Source organism: Nothoprocta perdicaria, unplaced genomic scaffold (genome assembly GCF_003342845.1).
Source record: "Nothoprocta perdicaria isolate Ctin4 unplaced genomic scaffold, notPer1 scaffold_75, whole genome shotgun sequence".
In the NCBI taxonomy this organism is placed as follows: domain Eukaryota; kingdom Metazoa; phylum Chordata; class Aves; order Tinamiformes; family Tinamidae; genus Nothoprocta; species Nothoprocta perdicaria.
Genome location: NW_020456032.1, coordinates 949,853 through 964,163, shown reverse-complemented (window position 1 = coordinate 964,163; position 14,311 = coordinate 949,853). Strand labels below are relative to the sequence as shown.

The 14,311-nt window shown below is 50.1% G+C and overlaps 1 long non-coding RNA gene across 3 annotated transcripts; it reads right to left on the bottom strand.

Moving 5' to 3' along the window:
• Positions 1-10,122: 10,122 nt before the first annotated feature.
• Positions 10,123-14,066, bottom strand: LOC112957694. 3 transcript variants are annotated; one of them, XR_003251253.1, is made up of 4 exons: positions 14,035-14,066; positions 12,218-12,403; positions 11,975-12,075; positions 10,123-11,150 (listed from the first exon to the last, which is right to left on the bottom strand). It is a non-coding gene; the product is annotated as an uncharacterized LOC112957694 (long non-coding RNA). The 3 variants fall into 3 exon arrangements; XR_003251255.1 differs by having other exon boundaries at positions 12,218-12,407; positions 14,035-14,062; XR_003251254.1 differs by lacking the exon at positions 14,035-14,066 and adding an exon at positions 13,972-14,033 and having other exon boundaries at positions 12,218-12,407.
• Between the last annotated feature and the right edge of the window lie 245 nt (positions 14,067-14,311).

Genomic DNA, 14,311 nt, shown 5'->3' with positions numbered 1-14,311 from the left:
AAAAAAAAAGAAAAAGAAAGAAGGGGGGAAATAAACCAGAGTGTTGAAATAACACAGGAAATTATGCAACTGATACCTGAACCTGAGCATTACAGATCCTAACTGGAAACTTCTATCTCTTACAAAGCTTTGCTAAAGTGAAACAAGTTCTGCTTCTTTTCAAAGCTGAACTTGCCGGTGCAGAGTCGGGCAGCGTTTCTGCAGCGCCGTGGTCACCGCAGGCCCGAGCGGCTGCCAGGGGGCCAGGTTTCCTGCTGCCCCCAGCCAGGGGCTGCCCCAGGCCCCGTCTGCCCCCTCCAGCTGCAGCCCCGCGCGTCGTGGAAACCTCCGGAGCTGAGCGCGGATCCAAGGGGTGCTCCCTTTGCCCAGGCTTGAATTTCCCCTGCTGGTTTTAGCATGCAGGCTGCACGGATAAAAGGCACTAGAGAAACTAGTGGGGAAGAGAAACAGCTGGGAATTTGTGCCAGCAATTTAAGCAGACCCAGAGAAAACTTGTTCCTGGGATAAATTCACATAACGTTTCCCACCTTATTATTTCCATGTTTGCCTTTGCCTTACAGGAGGGCCGCATTGCTCCCTCCCTGTGCAGGGAATGCGGGTTTATGACAAGCCCTGCTCATCCTGCATATGGAAGTTAACCTGAGTGTCCCAGAAATTCATCTGGGAGCCCGAGGCAAAGCCACCCGGCAGGAGCGAGGCGGGCTGCAGCTCCGTGGGGACCTGCCCGGACACAGCGCGGGGCGCTCGCCTCCCAGCCGATCCCGACTCGTCACGGGAGATCCCCTTCCCAGCCAGCAAAAATAGAGTCCTTGGGGTCAGATCAGCTTATGTGCCCGGTTCCTTGTGCTGGCACAGCTGCTGCCCCAGCTTTGTTTCAGTAACGAGCACGGACAGCCCGTCAGGACCAGCCACCCTTACTAAGGGGTTAAGCCGGCACTAAGGATCCAGACACCCAAGAGCAGCTGTAGCAGGGGAAGAGAGAAGGACGAGACGTATTAACCTTGTAAACTGGTCACACAACGAGGAGAAGGGAAGGAAGAGACAGAACCAGAAGGGTCTTCTCGCCCTGAGCAAAACGCTCGTCCCTGTCTCCTGAAAGAAGCCACCTGCCCGTGGAGCGCTTTCCCGTAGGAGTCCTCCAGGATGTGGCACAAAGCAGCCAGCAAGGGCAGTCCGGGTTTGGCCTGGAAAGGTCTGATTTGAAGCCCAGCAGAGCTGCCAGGAGCTTTCCTATTGACCTCAACAGGCCAGAAGTTCATCCTTTTGCCTCGTTTAGCCTTCAGCAAGCGATATACCCAGGGACACACGTGGCCCTGGTTTCTTTGCTCCCGCGCTACCAACCCACCCATCAGATTATCCTCGCTCCCTGGTACAACATCACAACCTGCTCTCCTCCTTGCAGCACAGGTCTCTCCCCAAGCAGCCTGGACAGGGGACACATCTGCAGAGCCCCAGCACTGCCCATACACCAAATCACAGCCTTAGTGCTCAGGAGAGGAGCACGTCCCTGCTGCTGCCTTCCCAGGCCCAAGCCCATCGCACCCCGAGGCAGCCCCAGCATCTGGCACTCTCTGGCCTCACGGGACCTGTAGCCCTATGATCACGGTGTCCTTTGTACCCCTGAATGTACTGTGAGCCTGTGAAACAAAGCTCCAGCACAGTCCCAAACTCCTTGATGCCCGAGAAAATGAGCGAGTGGAGAGGCTGGGAGAGTTCCCGAGCACGTCTCAGTGGGCAGAAGTAGGACTATCTAATCAGATGTGGAGGGAGAACAAATAAAAACCAGCTGCTTTTCACCAACTCTTCTCCCAACTGGAAAAAAAAATGCATACATCCACAAGAACAAGGGAAGAGTCACTGATGAGCTGTTATCTGAATTTATTGCCAGCATCTGACCCACAGTGGGGTCTTTTTTTTTTTTCCCTCCTGCCTTTAATTTATGATCCAGTTTCTCATCATGTCATGACATCACCCAGGGTGATGGATTTCATAAACATGCACACACATTGCACTGGAAACAGGATAAACCCCCAGGTCGTCCCAGCCCCTCTGCAGCCGGCACCCCAGCCGTGGTCCCCAGACGTTTGCTCTTCCACGAAATCACTTGGCATATCTGTGACGGAGCCATCGCCTCCCGAGTTTCACTGGGAGGAAGGCAGCTTGGAGGGGATTTTTGTACCACAGCAGTTTAACAGTAACATTGCACCCTTGTGTTCTCTTGCTCCACCCTAGCTGCACTTTCCCTCCAAGGAAGCCAGACAGCTCTGCACTCACAAACATGATTTATATTGTTTTCTTTTGGCAGAAAAATACATGAAATCCTTCAGAGACTGGGTGGAATTAGAATTTCCTTCTGCATTACTTGATCCAAGCCCAGCCTGAAGCAGCCAGGGGTGAGCATGTGCCTGGCCGTCACGGCCCTGGCTCGGCCGTCAGCCCGAGTCCTGCCCGAGACCAGCGCCGCTCGCTGCAGGTGCAGCTCAGGAAAGAGCTCCAGAGTTCACAAAATGGGCAACGTGATTATGGATCTCGTTTCAATTGTTTTAATATTTGCCTGTCTACCTGCATGTTCTTCTGACTGGGTTTCCTTTGAGAAGAAATCTCAGCTGAAAAGTCAAAAGTTCTTCCTCACATGGAGATGGAACTTCAGGGGTTTCAACTTATACTCATTACCCCTCATCCTGTCACGGGCCACCACTAAGAAGTGTTTGGCCTCTTCCTCCCTACATTCTCCCCTCAGGTACTTCTACATGTTGACCAGATCCCCTCTCAACCTTCTCTTCTCCAGGATAAACAGGCCTCACACGAGAGCTGCTCCAGCCCCTTCATCATCTTTGTTGCTCTGCGCTGGACCCTCTCTAGAAGCTCCATGTCCCTCTTGCTCTGTGGAGCCCAGAAGTGCCCCCAATGCCCCAGGTGCAGCACAGTTAAGCGCATAAGGCTGTCAACATGAGGGCACAGTGCTTCTGATCTGCTTTTAAAAACAGTTCATCCAAATTGGTGTGAACACGGATTGAAACCAACCTTCAGACCAACAGCAGTAGCCCAGGCACCTGCAACTACTCTGTTGATTCTGCCCGCATTTCAGCTAGAACAGCCACAGCTCCAACAGCTTTCACTAGCTGCCCTAGGATTATTATTTGTAAAAGCAACTCAGATTCACAGGTATGAGAAGTGAGAGTGAATTTCCCTGGTATGTGAAGGCACAAAGAGTGGAGAAGAAAAGGTCTCACCAAAAGAAGAAAATAGATATCTATGTTTTACAGAAGTGTTTAATACACATAGTAGAATAATAGCGACAAGCATGTCAGCCACTAAATGCACTTGGGCCATTAAGAAATCCAGAGAAGCAAATCAATAGAGTAAATGTTCTCACCACTCATGCTACTTTCTTCACCCTCAACAAGACTTCAATGTACCGCGGCATCCAGGCAGAAACCAAGGCCAAGGGGCTGGGGGAATAAGGCAGGGCAGGCTGGGAGATACAGCACATGTCCCATATGTGCTCCATGCCTCCCAATGCGAACCTCAAGTGGCAGCCTGCAGCATGGATGCCACGTCATTGCGGGATGGCTCGAGTCCTTCTAGGGCTCAAAAAATGCGTTTGTGACATCAGGCTTTAAAACTTGCCAAACATTAAATAATGCAAATTAATATAAAGTTAAATGATCCTTTCGTAAGCTTTCAGGGAAGACCCATGTCTCAAATACAAGGTCTGATGGTATTATATACTCTGAAAACTCAATATAGCCACAGCACACCTCCTCTATCACATGGAGGAAGTGAAAAACAACCTAAGAAAAATGACCAAAGAGCTTATCAAGCCATTGGGATTAGGACTGTATTCTGGAAAGTCTTTCTTGAGGTCTTTAGCTTTCACTTCAGTTTCTCATCCTTAGGACAGAAGTCATCTTAAGAGACATCATAATGACCTCATCATTAAAATGCACTGCTTGCCATCAGAGCTGGTACTTCCACTGTCTGTTATGATGGAGTGTAAGTTCAAATTTGAACCCAAGACCTTCTGTCTCGAAATTAAGATGCCTAGCAGGCCATTCTGGTTAAAGGATGCTATATAATGATCCAAATCATCTTTCCTGCAACACCAACACCATCATGCTACAGGTTGTTCTGCTTCAGTGATTTTAGCAGTCTGACAGAAATGCTTGCTATGGGTAATCCTTATATAAATACATATGAGACAGGTGAAAAAATATCATGAGTAAAGAGTTTTTTCAAGGGTCACAACGCAGAAGGTAGAAAAACCGTTTACAGATCTGCACATAAGCTGCACAATTTCCCACCCAGCAGACAATATACAACCCATGTCTTGGCACAAAAAACAAGAAGTTGAAGAGAAAACATTGCTAAGACTCTTCTTGCCATAGACCAAGAACAAACACACTCAGTCTCTTCCATACACAAATCTTTTCTGTAACAGAACCATCTAATGTTTGCCCCTCTCCCTCACATCATTAGATCAGTATCTAATGACCAAGGTGACCCCATCTCTCACTATACCAAAGAGAGGGGGAAGTGACACCTTGCACCTAAAATCCATAGCACTCAGCTTGAAAAACCCAGACATTGATGTTATGCTAGTGTCAGGAGAGCAGTCTTGTTTGGATAGCTGACTTGTCCATGCAGACACCTGCCTCGCTGGCCAGCAGTCCATATTTCCTCCTGAACAGGATGTAGTGGAACAGGATTCATCCTGAGGTTAATTACAAGCAGGGCCCAGTGACACCTTAAGACTGCTCAGGAATAGTCTTTACATCTGACTGCTTGTTCTTTTTCTGTGAACCAAACCTAAAAATCCACCCACCCAACGGCTCGGCCCGGACTGACATACTCAGGAACACACAGACTCTCAGTAGCAGCTTTAACGCAGGAGCTCTGGGACAACCTCCCAGTTGAGACAGCGCAGCCTCCTCCAGCCTATTTGTTGGTTAGGATAATTATTTTTTGACTGATGATCAAGCAGCTATTATGTACTGAAAAGGGAGTGATTTGTTCTGTAGTGCTTGTGGCATTGCTTCAGTGCTGGGCAATTTGGGCTCGTTATCATTGGTGGAGAATTTTACAGGCCACTGACAGACTGTCAAGCGCAGCCATTGCGATGTGGAAAATCCGATTTGCTTTGGAAGTCTTCTGACACAAGGCCTTGCCTTCATGGCCCCTTGGCAAGCCATTTCCAGCACATGCACTAGTTCATGACCCTGTGATTTAACAGACATCAGTAAATTTTAGCAGAAGAATCTATCACTTTGAAGGAAGCCCTAACAAGTGTGTGACCTAGAAGCACAACCTAATATACTGGCATCTTTACACAAAGACCTCCTTTTCTCTTAACATTTGGCTTATCTCCATGCCACTCCCAGGTCAAGTTCAGTAGTAAGGCCTCACAGTCAACACATACATTTAGCTGCTCCAGGAAAAGCAAATAACCTCAATGCAAGAAATGTAAGTGCACATTAATTCGCAGCATCTCCTGCTGCCAAACAGATAACAAGTTTATGTAGGCTTAGGGAAAAAAAATCCTATTTGAATAATTATTGTTTGCTTATAAATTAGCCCCAAAGAGCCATGCCACATGCTGTAAAACAATCTTACATTACATGGGCTTAAACAGTAGGATTGGTATAATAAACTCTATGTTGAGTCACCACATTCCTCACATTCTTTGACTTTCCATTCGGTCTCAAATGTCAGATATCTTGCTGGGGTAACACAAGCTGCAGCGGGAGCTGGGGGTTTGTGTGGGTTTTAATTGTAAAAGCAACATTCTCACAAAGAATGACATGGTTCACAACCCTGCTCCATGGCTCTCTTGCCTCTCAGACAGACTGAGGGAACTTCAAAAGCTTCTTGGCTCCCACTGTCCATTTTTAGGCTTAAGGCTCCATGGCTCTAGCTGAGGGTCTTGAAGCCGCAGCGCACCCATAACCCTGGGTGGCCGAGTCTCGCGGTGCCTCTGCAGGCTACTGCTTTTCCATTAGAAACTTGTACGAGACTAGGTCAGAGCCTGCAGGACGGCTTGGGAAGGCTCTGGCATTCAAGCTGCAGTCCACCAAATCACAACAGCCTCACAGTTACTTTATGTTCCCATTGAACTAGTCCACAGCAAAGGCAGACTGAGCTTGTCTCATCTAAAGATGCAGTGGCATCTAGGCTTTATTTATAACTTTAGTACTTATAGATTTTAAGACACAGGAGACTTGACTCTTTCATATTCTGGCACAGTGGAGTGCAGACCTATTCCCATTACACAGTAACTTACCTCAAATATCTGGAGCTCATTAACACGTCATAGCTCTCTTCTAGTTGCTTCTTGGTTTTCACCCAGGCATCAGGGAAGATGATGCAGCTTCTCTAGCCAGCAGAAAACCTGTATACAACACAAACTTGATGTGAGCCTTTCCCCACAGCAGGACATTTGTGAGGGACATTTAGGCCTTGTGTGTGTAGTTCTGCATGGAAGCTCCATGGGGACAACTCGCAGTGAAAGCCTGGAAGCCCAGAAGCATTTTGTGACCTTCCAAGAAGCTTAAGCAGTTTGGAAGTGGAAAGATGTTGCTGCTCGCAAGTACGGAGAGGGCAGTGTTGGATGGACGCATCTGCAGTGAGCTCTGCCACAAGGTACACAAAATGCAAGGCAAATCCCCAAGGTCCTGGCCTCATCTACCTAACACTCATGGGTAATGCTGCTCTAGGTGTAAGAACGCCCTGTAGCGCACATATCAATATGGACATCGCAACACTTCGTGTACATGTGAGCACATATTTATCTCTTTTCCTCTTTTTGGGCTAGGAGAGAAACCAGCCAGCGTAGCAAAAGCTGCATTTCCATTCCTTCAAAGCCTAGAGTACAGGTTTGGCCTGCGTCTAACACAACGTGCTGATCCAAGCAGTTGGAAAGCTGGAGCCCAAGGCCGCAGCAGAGACGTGCAGCTAGGACGCGAGCAGCCAAGGCGTGAGCACACACAGTCCTGGCACGGCAGCCGCGCTGCTGCTCCCGTCCAGGTCTCCACTCCTGGCTCCAGAGGAGGCCCAGCGCTGCCGACCCTCCTTGTGACCTCGAGGAGGATGGTTTGCACCTGCGAGCATTTCCATCTAAACAAGGTGGCCCCTTGCCTGCAGTTTTCCAGTGCTGACAGAAATAGGTTGAGGGTGAAAGCAAGCCGGGTAGTTACAACCGGATCCGTTCAATTCCTCTGGCAGCCTCTCTGGCCTAGGCCCACTGTGCTCTTCCAGAAGGTCGGTACTTGAGCCGACCTGGCAAGAGCTTGGGGTGAGGAGCCAAGCACCCTGGCATCCTTCAGTCACAGAAACTTTAGGAATGTGATGGACAGGTCTGGCCACTACAGTTACTTTTCTCTCCCTCCTCTCTTCTCCATGCACTGGAGATAGTGGACAGTTGTGCTCTCACAGCACCTCATGGAGGGCTTCACACTACCTTCACCATCCACCCCACACTCCTCAGTGGCAGGAGCAGTCAGAATTGAGCAAATTTCGTGTCCCGGGCTTATTTCAATGAGCCTACAGAAACCACAAATGAAGCATATGGATTTAGCATCTAAGGTCTCTTCCCAACTATGACCAACAGAAAACATCTGTAGAGGGAAAGGAACTGCTCATTTACTATCCAAAATGTCAGTGAAACCCAAGAGGGAAGGAACGAAATGCAGCAATTACCCAGACCTCAGCTAGTCCCCTGCAATAACTGAATATAGCTAATTTGCACTGACTCACTGCAACCTTTTTGTCCTCACTCAAGGCCCAGAACAGAAAGATTACAAAAGAAAAACAACCCGCCTGCCCATGCTTTGTTTTGTTTTCTTTTATTTTTCTTTAAAACCGGGAGCTGAGGGTAGCTAAGCCTTTTGAGGAAAAAAACAGTCAGAAGGGCAGCAGCTTTAAAAACTTCATCCTTTCAGGCAAATGCAAAATGCCTGTGTTTCAGCTGGAGAATGAATCAGAGCTGATTGCCATAAATCCCCGATTTAATAACAGCTGGAGCTGGATGGATTCAATGCAGCCTCCCCTCCCTTTACCTGGTGAATGAGCCTACAGTTTTCCAGGATATGCCCACACCTTGGGCAGTGTGAACTGGGTTCTCAGCAGTCTGTGCCCATCAAGAGGCTGCCTAGAGAGGTTGCGGAGCCTCCTCCTCTGGCGACTTCAAAAATTCACCCGAGTTGGACTAGATGACACTAGAGGTCCCTTCCAACCTCAACCATTCTGCGATTCTGTGATCATCAATATGAAGCCACAGGGGCAGCTGGAAATGAGAGAAAAATCTGCCTGGGCACTGCTAGAAGCAAGGCAGCCAGGGATGGTATTGGTCACTCACACGGCCGGTCTTGGCCACGTTCACTGCCAAGGCTGCTCCCCCACCCGCTGCTTCTTCAGCCCTTGGAGGACGGTTGGTTGTTGAGGGCAGCACCAGCTTCGGCCACGCCGCCCACCCCTCATCAGGCAGCCCTCCTGGTCAATGACCATGCTGGGCACAGAGGAAGAACAGTGCTCTTGTGTGAGGGTGCAGACACCAGAATCTCCCACAGGGCTTTCAACAGCCTTCAGGAGGCCACAGCGGGCTGGAAACCTCCCACTCCGAGAAGGCCACATCCCTCCACCCTGGAGACCTGCTGCTCCCATGCAGGGGAGCAGCCGGGCTCTGGCAGCCGCCCCAGTCCCCAAGGTGCCTGGGTCTCCTGGGGAGAGGGTGAAACCCAGCGTGGGATGAGGAGGCTGGGCCACTGCCAGCGCTCTCCAGAAACAGCACCATGCCCGGCTCTGTAAACCAAATAACTCATCCTCGTCTGCAGCCGCTGGCGGCTAAGCGGAACGCCGCTGGCTCCAGGGAGATGCTCTGCCTCCCTTCCACCAGTTTCACTCTGCGAGGAGGCAGCAAAAAGCTGCTCCAGAGCTGTCCTCTACTCCAGCCAAACCATGGGCAGGAGCCAGACCGCAGGCCTTGCACTGCCTGGGCCCAGCAGCCCTGTGTTGGGGCACTGAGAACCGGGACCATCCCCGAACCAGCGCAGCACGTGGCTGCGGAGTCCCTACGGCCTCCCCGAGCTGGCCAGCTGGGGACAACGGTGCACAGGACAACCTGGGCAGCAGTAGAGACCAGGGCACATGGTTGGTACCAACAGCTGGGCTCTCCCGGCCTCCAGGACCAAGAGAGACCCCTCCAGCACATCCACGCCACTCCTCTATGCCCCTAAGAGGAACAAACCATCCACCAAGCTACAAGAACCCTTTGCAGCCCCAGAACCAACCAGCAAAGCCACCCTGGCAGCTCATGCCTCATGAAGCCCACAGCATGTGTGCTGGGGCAGTGCAGGGCCCGGCAGGGAGGGCTCGCTCGTATGCTTGTATTTCAGAGGCACCTGCAGGAACGGGGCCAGATCGGGACCCACGGGTGCTCTCACAGCAGACGCACAGCAAGTAGCGCCACCCTCGATAGCTTTTACACTCAATAAATAGGATAAATGGAGAGGAAGGGAGGCGCAGAGGGAGGAAGCAACTTGGCCTCAAGTCACTGACAGCGAGGAACGACTGCGGGTCTCCTCCTCCAGGCCCGTTCTGCTCCTCTAGCTGGGAATGTTATTCTACGGCTCATATCACCTTCCCTCCCAGCCTCGCCTCCACCCGCTGTAGCTTCAGTTCCTGTCCTCCCTCCTTCTCCACCAGCTACTGAGTATTCAAGCAGCAAGTACAGTTTTGGTTGGTGGTCTAATAAGAAATGCAGTCAGGGAGGGAACCCCTCTCCAGGGACCAAGCTAGGTGGCCTTTTCTTTAGTTCCTGAGGAATTCAAAGGGGGTGGGGGGGAAATAAAAATAAAGAGAAAAAAATAGATTTTTATGTCCAAAGCTCTTTTTTTTTCAGCCACTGTAATTGTTTGTTTCCTAATAAATCATGTAGGCCAGGGTTGACCAATCTGCACAGCATAATTATTGTCTCAATACGATTGTTAAAAGAAAAATAACACCGCAGCTTTGCTGGAGCAGACAGGATCTGCTTGTCCAAAAGGTTTGTTGATATTAGCCCACAAGCTTGTCGGGCTCCATGTACACTCAGGACTCAAAGAGCTTTGCTGCATTCCCATCTCTAAGATACAGAGAGTCACCAAACCCAAATATTACTCTCAGCATCCAAGACCTCAAAAGGTCTGTCTTTATTTTTCTCCACTGTGTTTCCCATTAAATCTTCAGCAGCATTTGCATGCATTAAATTTACAGAGTTGAGTGGCTGAACTCAGTTCCAGGCTGAACTGTCTCACGTCCATCTAAACAACAGCAGCCATTTGCAATGCGCATGATTTACTCCAAGAGATTTTCTACGGGTACATGAGCAGGGCAGGTCTCTGGCTCTGGGGCCAGGACCTGTTCTGTGAATAAGCATTGGACTGCATTACAGACTGACCCTATATCTGCAAGATATTGCCTTCCTGTTCTTCTAGACAGCAGCTCTCAGTCTGCCCTGGCTTTTGGGCTGTCTGCAACTCTGCTTTGCCAGGCCAATCGTCTGCATCTCCCCATAACTGTAGGTGGCATCAGCAGACTGTGGGGCAACATGCCAGTGACAGACATAAAGCTCCAGAGATTAAACAAACCCATGCTGGATGTCAGAAAAGGCCACTGACACCATTGCACAAGTCCTTGGTGTCCCCTGGACAAGCAGTCTCTTGGGAGGGACCTGGAGAGCAGCATCTTGCTGAGATGGTGTGTGCGTATCCATCACGCTTCTGTGCGACACTTGCGTCACCACTCACATGAAAAGCCAACCTCTTCACAACTTGGGCTTTTTCCATCTCCACTGGTTTCTCTGAGCTTTCTCCTGTGGGTCCAGAAGACAAGCTAAGGCAGTCACCACTCATGTGAGAGCAAGAGGTTACCACCACCTCCACAAGGCAAGGGCCAAACACCACTATACACTCTCTCCACTGATGATGTTCTTCCAAAACAGATTACGTGGCTGGTGGAGTGGGGTGGCCTGTGCAATAGCTGGGTTATTGAGTTCTAATCAGTCCCTTGCACCCTGCTGCATTTGCCAAGAAGCGCCAAGTCCTCCTGCAGAAGGAGGGACAGGATGTCCCCAACGGCCCTGGGTACATGCTGCATCCTGGTAGCACGCAGTGAGCCTGGGGAGGGCACAGCAGTCAGATGCCCTGTTCATATCCCAGTCTGTAGATGTGGAACAAGGGCAAATGCTCCTCAGCACAACCACCAGTGTGCACGAGCTGCTGGTGCCCATCAACATCCACCACCCATGGCAGGCAGCAGCCTATGAACCGCGGTTGTCTCTATAGACAGTAAAAAACGTTCCAGCAGCTCTAGGTGTATACCTAGGTCTGTATAGCAGATATAGCCAATGGCAGGTATATGCCATATATTTCCACTTTTCTCATATATGAGGAAAAAACTAGTTTAGATCTGGATGCTAATCTAAAGGTGCAGTGGTTTAACCAGCATGAACCACCCAAAAAGCATGAAGGGATTTTTCCACCTAGCTTCACTTCTCCTGCCTCTACAGTAGTTCCCTAAAAAACATATCTGCTTGTGCAGGGGTTGCTTAGCATCATCATCCATTCCCTGCTCACATGTGCTCCCAGGGCACGAAGGGGGAAGGGGGAAGCAAAGCACACATGGCAGTGTGAGGAATGCAGGGCAGTGAGAACAAAAACACCACTGAGAAAAGGTGGTGAGAGCTCATCTGACCCAAGGCAAGGACTTTTTTTTTTTTTTTTTTTCATTTAAGGCTTTAAAAAAAGGGAACGGAAAAAACAAAGTGAAATAAGTTTTGCCAAATTTTGTGTTCAAATGTAGCTATTTCAAAGGCTCCCTGGCACAACCAGCACCCACGCTAGATCTTTCAAACAAGCCCAGCCAGGGACACATCTACCAATCCTGTGGGGTCTCTAGACAAAAAGAAACACCTGCCCTACCCACCCAAGGTCTTCCTTACCCAAAAGGCAGCACTCACAGCTGACTCAGCAGGATCCTTCTGCATTTGAGGAAAGAATGTCCTTTCCTCTCTCCAAGCATCAAGTAATTGGTGGTAATGCTCTGCAATTAAGAGAAATGTCAAAGTCTGATGTGGCTCAGCTGGGCTGCCCATGGCCTCAGACTGCACCAGGTGATGCCAGGACGAGTTGCTCCTTGACCCAGACTGCAAGGAATGATGCATTTGTTGGGGTCTCACTTGTACCTCTGTTAGTCCTCTCAGAAATGGTGCTGATTCAGCTCCAGGGCAGAATGCAGCATGGAGACAGGGACAGGCCAGGGAGAAATGTCCCCTGCACTGCACGTGATAGCCCATGCTCCAGCGCAGGCTCAAGTGCATGTAGCTCATGCAGCTCCAGGCTCTTCATTTTGCTGGTGTCATTGGCCTGCACTGCCTCAGTGCCAAGGTATAATAAGGGGAGAAAAAATAATAAGTAAATGTGTGATAAGTAAATTTGTGATTCTGTAAATCCACCTCCGTGAGCTGTGCCTGTGGGAGAGGGAAGCTGGCAGCTGGCCTGGCTTTGATGGAGTTTGAAGGAGCAGCACAGACTGTGCCAACTCAAGTCCAGCTGGAGTCACAGCACCAAGCATGGGATATTCGAGATCATTTGTGCTGGTTTGGGAAGGTTTGGCAAAGCTGCCCTCACCCATGAGCAGCCTGCACCCTTCCTCTCCCTGCTGGCCCCATAGGATACAGTCACCACCCTGCAGCAGCGAACACCAACCGGGATCCCCCATCGGCTTCCCCGAGAGCTTTCATTCAAGTCCTATATTGTCCTAGACCCCGGGCTAGGAAATGGCTTCCTTCCTGACGTGGATCGCTTCAGGAACTACTTTCTCCAGCACGAGGCAGCAGCCCCGAGCAGCTGCAGAGGAAGTGCCTTCACATCCCAAACACGTAAATCACTAACACTATGAGCAGCCCTGAGCCAGGGTGCTGTGGGATGGATATGTGGGATGGTGGTGCCAGGGGCATGCTCTGCTCCCCATGCTCTGCTCATGCTGCTCTGCTGCCATGCATTGCCACAAGGCCCAGGGGTGCCACCTCATGTAATGGGGACCTACAGAGGAGCCCACACACTGCTGTTATAGTGAGATCAGACAAGTAGATTAGATTCACAAGCAGATGCTAGTTATCTGAACAGGCTTTTTCTACAAATCCCAGCTGTTAAATCTAAACTGGCACAGGTAGTTAAGGGCAGAACCAAATCTGACCTCCAGGTCCTGGAAGTGCAGGTGTGCATCCATACTTCATTACATAGCTCCAATAGGTAACAAGACCTCCATGATATGTTTCTTAATGTAGAAGCTGGTCATCATTTCACCAGCCTCCTCCATAATTGCTTTGCTTTAACATGTGCATGAGTAATACCACCAAAAACACCCCAGAGAGAAGGGTGCCCTGACTCACCCTTCCTGACAGGGGGTTACGTGGCATCAGAAGCAGCTCTGCTGCAACACTCATCTGCCTTGATCATTAGTGCAGGCTGCCTGGCATGCCCTCTCCCAGCAAGACTGCAAAACCTACACCAAGAAGCAGTCTGGATGCTTTTACAGCATTTCTTGGCTATTTCCCCTAAAGTATGTAGGTATCTCCTGAAGTATAGGAAGATACCTAAAAGTATCTTCCCAAAAGAAATGTCCACTCACCCTGCTGCAGCATTAGAGCCTCTTAGGCCCAGGAGATTCCCTGAGTTTTCATGGAAACCAGGAACAGCCAGAGCAGCTGAGTCAGCTTGGGCCCTTCATCAGCTCTCCTTTTAGCACAAGCCGACACTCCCCACCTCCTCCGTCACCCTCGTGGCAGCCTCAGCCCTGCCCTGGCAGCATTATGCCAGCCTGCACACAAAGAAGTGCATGGGCGAGCAGCACCCAGGTGTGCCCGCATGCCTGAGGTCTCAAACACAGGCAGAACTGGCATTGTTCTGCTTATTAATAAGCAGAATAACCACTTACTGATAACACCAGGGGAAGCATGCAGGGACGTAGACATGGTTCAGACCCTCCAGAAACACTCACCACAGTCTGCTGTAAAAGCACCACAGAGTAAAGTTCTGAGAGGGGCCATGAACCCTTTTATACGCTACCTGTACTGCAATCTCAGCTGCAACACAGTTCAGCTGGAGAAAGAGAGCAAATGCCATCAGGAGACTTTGGCTGCCTCAAGACTCTGCAGCCCCATTTGTGGGTCGTGGCAGTCACCAGCTGTGCCCCATGCTCATGATCTGGCTGGTCGCTCATCTCAGACCTCATCCAAATTGAGAGCTCATTGCTTCGTTGCACAGCCACGAACAGA